The sequence below is a fragment of the Pseudophryne corroboree genome, chromosome 12, assembly GCF_028390025.1.
Source record: "Pseudophryne corroboree isolate aPseCor3 chromosome 12, aPseCor3.hap2, whole genome shotgun sequence".
Classification (NCBI taxonomy): domain Eukaryota; kingdom Metazoa; phylum Chordata; class Amphibia; order Anura; family Myobatrachidae; genus Pseudophryne; species Pseudophryne corroboree.
Genome location: NC_086455.1, coordinates 119702111 through 119712498, shown reverse-complemented (window position 1 = coordinate 119712498; position 10388 = coordinate 119702111). Strand labels below are relative to the sequence as shown.

At 49.3% G+C, this 10388-nt stretch overlaps 1 protein-coding gene across 1 annotated transcript in view; it reads right to left on the bottom strand.

Moving 5' to 3' along the window:
• Positions 1-9863, bottom strand: part of LTK (leukocyte receptor tyrosine kinase) — a 307777-nt gene extending 297914 nt beyond the window's left edge. Inside the window, exon 1 of the mRNA XM_063947926.1 lies at positions 9757-9863. The gene's annotated coding sequence lies outside the window, so the exon portion shown is untranslated. The remainder of the gene's footprint in view (positions 1-9756) is intronic.
• Between the last annotated feature and the right edge of the window lie 525 nt (positions 9864-10388).

The following is a 10388-nucleotide window of genomic DNA, read 5'->3' as shown; positions in this document are numbered from 1 at the left end:
TGCAAATATCACTCAATCCTGAACGTTTCCCTGTGTGTGGGCGGGGCCTAATGAGCCATTAGCTTGGCCCGCCCTCAGCACCGCCCACCTGCTTCTCCTCTCCGGGCATCTCCCGGAGAGGAGATTAAAGAAGTCGGCAAGTATGGTTAAAGGTGGTGAGTGGCGATGGACTGCTCTCTTCAACCCCATCCACAGATTTTCTATTGGGTTTAGGTCAGGAATCTGATTTGGTCAGTCAAGGGCATTACCTTTCCTATGCTTAAGCCGCTATGTTGTTTTCTTGGCAGTATGTACTGTACCTGCCCATCTGCAGCTGTCCAGCCGAGGTTTTCCTGTAGAATTTGTACTTGCCATAATCCACCTTCCATTCAGTTCTGACCAATTGTCCCGGTCCTACAGGAGAGAAACATCCCGGCCGCATACAGAATATAGGCAGAGACTGTTTGTGTATCTTATTCACATAGCGGTGCAAATAAGACACTTTTTTGGTAAAAAAGCTGCCCGACACTAATGGAGTTGCATGGGACCGTCAGCTCACTCATGCCAGGCAGTGCCAGATTAAGGTCCATATGGGCCTGGAGCTGAAATTTATGAAGGGCCTATTTTATGTCACGGCAGGGGATGTGAAAACACCATGGGTGTGTGACTAGTAATGTTAGGGGTGTGGTTGATGTTGTGAGGGTGTGGTCTGCACAGGAAGTGTGACTAGCACCTACCTTGAAAAACCTCAGTCTCCCTCACTTCTTCAATTATATTAACAGTGTAATGTGACAATCTAAAAATGACCAAAGGAAAACATCTCTTGTTAACGTGACTGTAATATAGAAAATGGTGCGCTTAGTGATGACATAAATATGAAACCTCTCAACGAAAGAGGTTACAGGTCGCTCAGCGATGTCATGAATGTGAAATCTTTCTATATGTAAAAAAAAAGTTTACTTTTGTAATAACTAGTTATACTGAGAAGGAATGGTGGGGTTGGATGGAGGGTGTCGCCTGGACAGGACAGAACAGGGAAAACTGAGGTGACCCAGCATATAGTGAGATAGATAGATAGATAGATAGATAGATAGATAGATAGATAGATAGATAGATAGATAGATAGCTTCAAACCCAAATTGCTAATATCCAATACATAGCTACAGTATAATGTATTAGGGGCTCCTGACTGGGGAATGGCATAAAACACACGGAGACGCACCATCTTATGGACATGTTATAGGAGTGTCACTGCAGTTGTAGCGAAATCAGATGATTAATCGCTAACATTGGAGGCCGTAGTCTGTCAGAGATCTGCACATAGCATGGGGCAGGTGCAGGTTTTGACGTTTGTGTTTTAAGATCAGCATAAAGTCGCACACACTACAGCGGCAAAAGATGCACACACAGATGTGCCTGAGTTTGAGAATCAGGCCCAATTTTAGGGTTATTATATATGTTTTAATGGGGTTGGTATCAGGATCCCGATGGTTGGCATGCTGGCTGTCAAAATACCGACATAGGCATCCCGATGTTGAAAATACCGACATGAACTATTTAACTAAGCTAACCCCCCTAACCCTAACCCACCTTTCCCGTACCCTAAACCTAAACACCCCACCACCACCGCAGCCTATCCCTAACCATCCCCGGGGGTGCCTAACCCTAGCCCCCCCTCCCCGCAGCCTGACCCTAACCTCAAATCCCCCCCCCCCCTCGCAGACTAAACCTAACTACCCCCCCCCCCCCCCCCCCCCCACCGCTGCTTATCTCTGGTGGTCTCTGTAATCATTGTTCGGGATTCCGACGCCGGGTAGTGATCAATGTCGGGATCCCGGCTCCAGCACTCTGAGTAATGTTGGGATTCTGGCGTCTGTATTTCGAATGCCGGGATTCCGACCACAGGGATCCTGACCAGATCCCGTTTTAATGGTGCTAAAATGTATAATGCAAAATGAGAGGACTATCTGTATATTATATTCTGGTGCTACACACACAAACTATTTTTTGGGGGACAGGGGAGCGGGCTTTGGTTTTTATTGAAGTGGACTGGCAATACACAAATAAGGGCCCACAAAACAGTATATAAAACACTACAGGCAGCACACTCGGTTTGCTCCCTCCCCCAATCAGTGTTTACTATGCACAAATGTTTTCTTTATCCAGCCCTTACATGTACTGTGGGGTGCTAAGGTCTCAGCAGCCATACGCTGGCAGTGGCTAGATATGGGGTGATAGAGATTGGCCGCAGTCACAGGCACGCGGTGATTGGCTGTACATAGAGCGCATCTCCTGAGACCCTCATTTTATAAAAGCGAGTTCTTGATCCTAATTTCTGTGTAAAATACATGCTTATATAAATACATATATATATGAATTGTTATTTAAAGCAAGATGCACTCCTCCTGCAGTCTCATCAGTAAGGATGCTACCTGTAATGTCACCGCATCAAACGGTGAACACATGCAGACGGTTTTCCACTAACAGGGCACCGATACATAAACGATATAACCACTTTTCAATGTTATATCACCTTGAGAAATCGCCGAACAGTTATGGGAAAACAGTGGACTTCATATTTATACCACTGAGCTAGTCATCATTCTTAAAACACATTGGCACCGCCAGAAAAATACAAATAAAAATACTGGCCCCTACAGGTAAAATAAAACACACTGGACCCCAAAGGGGCGGAAAAAAAATTAATGGCCTCAGTAGGAAAAACACATTGGCCCCACACTCCCACCCCTCGCGGCCTGCGCTGTATCACACTCACACACTCACTCCCCCCTGCACTCTATAACACTCACACACTCCCGCCCCCTGCACTCCATTACACTCACACACTCCCGCACCCAGCGCTGTATCACACTCACACACTCCCTGCACTCTATTATAATCACACATTCCCGCCCCCCACGCTGTATCACACTCACACACTCCCGCCCCTACACTGTATTACACTCATACACTCATAGAAAATAAGAATTTACTTACCGATAATTCTATTTCTCGGAGTCCGTAGTGGATGCTGGGGTTCCTGAAAGGACCATGGGGAATAGCGGCTCCGCAGGAGACAGGGCACAAAAGTAAAGCTTTTACAGGTCAGGTGGTGTGTACTGGCTCCTCCCCCTATGACCCTCCTCCAGACTCCAGTTAGGTACTGTGCCCGGACGAGCGTACACAATAAGGGAGGATTTTGAATCCCGGGTAAGACTCATACCAGCCACACCAATCACACCGTACAACTTGTGATCTAAACCCAGTTAACAGTATGATAACAGAGGAGCCTCTGAAAGATGGCTTCCTAAACAATAACCCGAATTAGTTAACAATAACTATGTACAAGTATTGCAGATAATCCGCACTTGGGATGGGCGCCCAGCATCCACTACGGACTCCGAGAAATAGAATTATCGGTAAGTAAATTCTTATTTTCTCTATCGTCCTAAGTGGATGCTGGGGTTCCTGAAAGGACCATGGGGATTATACCAAAGCTCCCAAACGGGCGGGAGAGTGCGGATGACTCTGCAGCACCGAATGAGAGAACTCCAGGTCCTCCTTTGCCAGGGTATCAAATTTGTAAAAATTTACAAACGTGTTCTCCCCTGACCACGTAGCTGCTCGGCAGAGTTGTAATGCCGAGACCCCTCGGGCAGCCGCCCAAGATGAGCCCACCTTCCTTGCGGAATGGGCCTTAACAGATTTAGGCTGTGGCAGGCCTGCCACAGAATGTACAAGTTGAATTTTGTTACAAAACCAACGAGCAATCGACTGCTTAGAAGCAGGTGCACCCAACTTGTTGGGTGCATACAGTATAAACAGCGAGTCAGATTTTCTGACTCCAGCCGTCCTTTAAATGTATATTTTTAAGGCTCTGACAACGTCCAACAACTTGGAGTCCTTCAAGTCGTCTGTAGCCGCAGGCACTACAATAGGCTGGTTCAGGTGAAACGCTGATACCACCTTAGGGAGAAAATGCGGACGCGTCCGCAGCTCTGCCCTATGTCGAATGGAAATTTAAATAAGGGCTTTTATAAGACAAAGCCGCCAGTTCAGATACTCTCCCGGCCGAAGCCAGGGCCAGTAACATAGTCACTTTCCATGTGAGATATTTCAAATCCACATTCTTTAGTGGTTCAAACCAATTGGATTTGAGGAAATCTAAAACTACATTTAGATCCCACGGTGCCACCTTAGGCACCACAGGAGGCTGTATATGCAGTACTCCTTTGATAAAAATCTGGACCTCAGGGACTGAGGCCAATTCTTTGTGGAAGAATATTGATAGGGCCGAAATTTGAACCTTAATAGATCCCAATTTGAGACCCATAGACAATCCTGATTGCAGGAAATGTAGGAAAACGACCCAGTTGAAATTCCTCCATCGGAGCACTCCGCTGCTCGCACCACGCAACATATTTTCGCCAAATACGGCGATAATGCTTCGCGGTGACTTCCTTCCTTGCCTTTATCAAGGTAGGAATGACTTCTTCTGGAATGCCTTTTCCTTTTAGGATCTGGCATTCAACGCCATGCCGTCAAACGCAGCCGCGGTAAGTCTTGAAAAAGACAAGGACCCTGCTGAAGCAGGTCCCTTCTCAGAAGTAGAGGCCACGGATCGTCCGTGACCATCTCTTGATGTTCCGGGTACCAAGTCCTTCTTGGCCAATCCGGAGCCACTAGTCCTTACTCCTCTTTGCCGTATAATCCTCAATACCTTTGGTATGAGAGGCAGAGGAGGAAACACATATACCGACTGGTACACCCAAGGTGTTACCAGCGCGTCCACAGCTATTGCCTGCGGATCTCTTGACCTGGCGCAATACCTGTCCAGTGTTTTGTTTAGGCGAGACGCCATCATGTCCACCATTGGTTTTACCCAACGGTTTAATAGCATGTGGAAAACTTCTGGATGAAGTCCCCACTCTCCCGGGTGAAGGTCGTGTCTGCTGAGGAAGTCTGCTTCCCAGTTGTCCACGCCCGGGATGAATACTGCTGACAGTGCTATCACGTGATTCTCCGCCCAGCGAAGGATCCTGGCAGCTTCTGCCATTGCCCTCCTGCTTCTTGTGCCGCCCTGTCTGTTTACATGGGCGACTGCCGTGATGTTGTCCGACTGGATCAACACCGGTCTTCCTTGAAGCAGAGGTTCCGCCTGGCTTAGAGCATTGTAGATTGCTCTTAGTTCCAGAATGCTTATGTGAAGAGACTTTTTCAGGCTCGACCACACTCCCTGGAAATTTCTTCCCTGTGTGACTGCTCCCCAGCCTCTCAGGCTGGCATCCGTGGTCACCAGGATCCAATCCTGCATGCCGAATCTGCGGCCCTCCAATAGATGAGCCTCCTGCAACCACCACAGAAGGGATACCCTTGTCCTCGGCGACAGGGTTATCCGCAGGTGCATCTGAAGATGCGACCCTGACCATTTGTCCAACAGATCCCTTTGCATGGAATCTGCCGAAAGGGATTGCTTCGTAAGAAGCTACCATTTTTTCCCAGGACTCTTGTGCATTGATGTACAGACACCTTTCCTGGTTTTAGGAGGTTCCTGACCAGGTCAGATAACTCCTTGGCTTTTTCTTCGGGAAGAAAAACCTTTTTCTGAACTGTGTCCAGAATCATCCCCAGGAACAGCAGACGAGTTGTCGGCATTAATTGGGATTTTGGAATATTCAGAATCCATCCGTGCTGCTTTAGCACCTCTTGAGATAGTGCTAAACCCATCTCTAGCTGTTCTCTGGACCTTGCCCTTATTAGGAGATCGTCCAAGTATGGATAATTAATACGCCTTTTCTTCGAAGAAGAAATATTATCTCGGCCATTACCTTTGTAAAGACCCGAGGTGCCGTGGACAAACCAAACGGCAGCGTCTGAAACTGATAGTGACAGTTTTGTACAACGAACCTGAGGTACCCCTGGTGTGAGGGGTAATTGGAACGTGGAGATACGCATCCTTGATGTCCAAGGATACCATAAAGTCCCCTTCTTCCAGGTTCGCTATCACTGCTCTGAGTGACTCCATCTTGAACTTGAACTTCTTTATGTACAGGTTCAAGGACTTCAGATTTAGAATAGGCCTTACCGAGCCATCCGGCTTCGGTACCACAAATAGAGTGGAAAAATACCCCTTCCCTTGTTGTAGAAGAGGTACCTTGACTATCACCTGCTGAGAATACAGCTTGTGAATGGCTTCCAAAACCGTCTCCCTTTCTGAGGGGGACGTTGGTAAAGCAGACTTCAGGAAACGGCGAGGTGGCTCTGTCTCTAATTTCAACCTGTACCCCTGAGATATTATCTGCAGGATCCAGGGATTTACCTGCGAGTGAGCCCACTGCGCGCTGTAATTTTTGAGACGACCGCCTACCGCCCCCGAGTCCGCTTGCGAAGCCCCAGCGTCATGCTGAGGCTTTTGTAGAAGCCGGGGAGGGCTTCTGTTCCTGGGAAGGAGCTGCCTGTTGCTGTCTCTTCCCTCGTCCTCTGCCTCGTGGCAGATATGAATAGCCCTTTGCTCTCTTATTTTTAAAGGAACGAAAGGGCTGCGGTTGAAAGGTCGGTGCCTTTTTCTGTTGGGGAGTGACTTGAGGTAGAAAGGTGGATTTCCCGGCCGTAGCCGTGGCCACCAAATCCGATAGACCGACCTCAAATAACTCCTCTACGCATCGCCTGTCCACTGTCGTGTCCATAAAGCTCTTCTGGCCGAAATGGACATAGCACTTACCCGTGATGCCAGTGTGCAGATATCTCTCTGTGCATCACGCATATAAAGAAATGCATCCTTTATTTGTTCTAACGACAGTAAAATATTGTCCCTGTCCAGGGTATCAATATTTTCGATCAGGGACTCTGACCAAACTACCCCAGCACTGCACATCCAGGCAGTCGCAATAGCTGGTCGTAGTATAACACCTGCATGTGTGTATATACCTTTTTGGATATTTTCCATCCTCCTATCTGATGGATCTTTAAGTGCGTCCGTCTCAGGAGAGGGTAACGCCACTTGTTTTGATAAGCGTGTTAGCGCTTTGTCCACCCTAGGAGGTGTTTCCCAGCGCTCCCTAACCTCTGGCGGGAAAGGGTATAAAGCCAATAACTTCTTTGAAATTAGCAGTTTTTTATCGGGGCACCCCACGCTTCATCACACACGTCATTTAATTCTTCTGATTCGGTAAAAACTACTGGTAGTTTTTTCACACCCCACATAATACCCTGTTTAGTGGTACCTGTAGTATCAGCTAAATGTAACATCTCCTTTATTGCCAAAAACATATAACGTGTGGCCCTACTGGAAAATACGGTTGATTCGTCACCTTCACCACCGGAATCAGTGCCTGTGTCTGGGTCTGTGTCGACCGACTGAGGCAAGGGACGTTTTACAGCCCCTGACGGTGTTTGAGGCGCCTGGACAGACACTAATTGAGTGTCCGGCCGCCTCATGTCGGCAAACGACTGCTTAAGCGAGTTGACGCTATCCCGTAATTCCACAAATAAAGGCATCCATTCTGGTGTCGACCCCCTAGGAGGTGACATCCTCATATTTGGCAATTGCTCCGCCTCCACACCAATAACGTCCTCATACATGTCGACACACACGTACCGACACACAGCAGACACACAGGGAATGCTCTATACGAAGACAGGACCCACTAGCCCTTTGGGGAGACAGAGGGAGAGTCTGCCAGCACACACCAAAAAGCGCTATATATGACAGGGATAGCCTTATGATTAAGTGCTCCCTTATAGCTGCTTTTATATTAATATATTGCCATTTATTCTGCCCCCCCCTCTCTGTTATACCCTGTTTCTGTAGTGCAGTGCAGGGGAGAGACCTGGGAGCCTTCCTGACCAGCGGAGCTGTGACAGAAAATGGCGCCGTGTGCTGAGGAGATAGGCCCCGCCCCTTTTTCGGCGGGCTCGTCTCCCGCTATTTAGTACATTTAGGCAGGGGTAAATATCTCCATATAGCCTCTGGGGCTATATGTGAGGTATTTTTAGCCTTTTTAAAGGTTTTCATTTGCCTCCCAGGGCGCCCCCCCCCAGCGCCCTGCACCCTCAGTGACTGCCGTGTGAAGTGTGCTGAGAGGAAAATGGCGCACAGCTGCAGTGCTGTGCGCTACCTTAAGAAGACTGCAGGAGTCTTCAGCCGCCGATTCTGGACCTCTTCTTGCTTCAGCATCTGTGAGGGGGCCGGCGGCGTGGCTCCGGTGACCATCCAGGCTGTACCTGTGATCGTCCCTCTGGAGCTTCATGTCCAGTAGCCAAGAAGCCAATCCATCCTGCACGCAGGTGAGTTCACTTCTTCTCCCCTCTGTCCCTCGTTGCAGTGATCCTGTTGCCAGCAGGAATCACTGTAAAATAAAAAACCTAAGCTAAACTCTCTAAGCAGCTCTTTATGAGAGCCACCTAGAATTGCACCCTTCTCGGCCGGGCACAAAAATCTAACTGGAGTCTGGAGGAGGGTCATAGGGGGAGGAGCCAGTACACACCACCTGACCTGTAAAAGCTTTACTTTTGTGCCCTGTCTCCTGCGGAGCCGCTATTCCCCATGGTCCTTTCAGGAACCCCAGCATCCACTTAGGACGATAGAGAAACATAGAATTTGACGGCAGATAAGAACCACTTGGTCCATCTAGTCTGCCCCTTGCCCATCTAGTCTGCCCCTTAAACTCCTGCCCCTGCACTCTATTACACTCATACACTCCCGCCCCTGCACTCCATTACACTCCCACCCCCCACGCTGTATCACACTCCCACCCCTGCACTCTATTACACTCACACTCCCACCCCTGCACTCTATTACACTCACACTCCCACCCCCGCACTCTACTACACTCACACACTCCCACCCCCTGCACTCTATTACACTCACACACTCCCGCCCCGCGCTGTATCACACTCGCACACTCCCTGCCCCCCGCACTCTATTACACTCATACTCCCGCCCCTGCACTCTATTACACTCACACACTCCCGCCCCTGCACTCTATTACACTCACACACTCCCGCCCCCTGTGCTGTATAACACTCACACATTCCCTGCCACCTGCACTCTATTACACTCACACACTCCCGCCCCCAGCGCGGTATCATACTCCCACACTCTCTGCCCCCCCACTCTATTACACTCACTCACTCCCGCCCCTGCACTCTATTACACTCACACACTCCCGACCCCCGCGCTGTATTACTCACACACTCTCTGCCTCCTGCACTCTATTACACTCACTCCTGCCCCCGCACTCTATTAGTCACACATTCCTGTCCCCCGCACTCTATTATACTCACATACTCCTGCCCCCGCACTCTATTACACTCACACACTCCCGCCCCCTGCGCTGTATCACTCACACACTCCCACCCCTGCACTCTATTACACTCACACACTCCTGCCCTCCGTGCTGTATCACACTCACACACTTCTTGTCCCCGCAATCTATTACACTCACACTCACTCTCACCCTTGCGCTATATTACGCTCACACACTCCCGCTCCCCGCACTCTATTACAGTCACTCACTCCCGCCCCCCGCGCTGTATCACACTCACACACTCCCTGCTCCCGCACTTTATTACACTCACACACTCTTACCCTTGCGCTATATTACACTCACACACTCCCTGCACCTGCACTCTCTCACCCCTGCTATATTAAATCCTACTCCCTGCAGAACCTCACATACAAGACAGACACACACACACATATAGAAGTTCACATGGAAATCACATTCACAGAAGCTCACACACACACAATTCCCCCCCCCCCCCACTCACTCTTACCTTACACACTACAGCAGAGTTTACTCTCACTGGCTGCCCTGCATGTGCATCAGCTTTAACTCTCCCTCTCACAGCACAGCAGCAGCCATGTGAGCAGCAGGCAGCCTGAGACAGTCCCGTGTAGCTCCGCCCCCTGGACTCCGTGTAGCCACGCCCCCTGCCGAGTTTCCAGATCCTCTGCCGAAGTGTGACTGTGTACTGCTGGCATTTTGAGCCGTTCGGCCAGCAGTAGCAGACGCAGTCAGTCCAACTACTACTACTATCAATAATACATCTACGCGCAGGTGGGAGCGGTGCTTCAGACTGTCACTTGCAAGCTGCTGTAGCAGGAAAAAAAAATTCCTTGCTGCAGCAGCACAGCAGATGCTGTGGGCCTATTGTGATGGGGGGGCCTGGAGCTGCAGCTCCATCCGCCCCATTGTTAATCCGGCCCTGATGCCAGGCATCTCCCGCTGTGTGGCATATTTAGGCAAGATGTATGAGAACACATCTGTACCATTCACTTCCAAACTCCGAGTATAGCCATGCATATTGGTGCTCTCACAGGGATCGCCTTCTACAGTATGTGTTTCCAAGACCCCAAACAATGCGCCTATAATTAAATACAGCTATGTAGAAAATACCTGCTAATC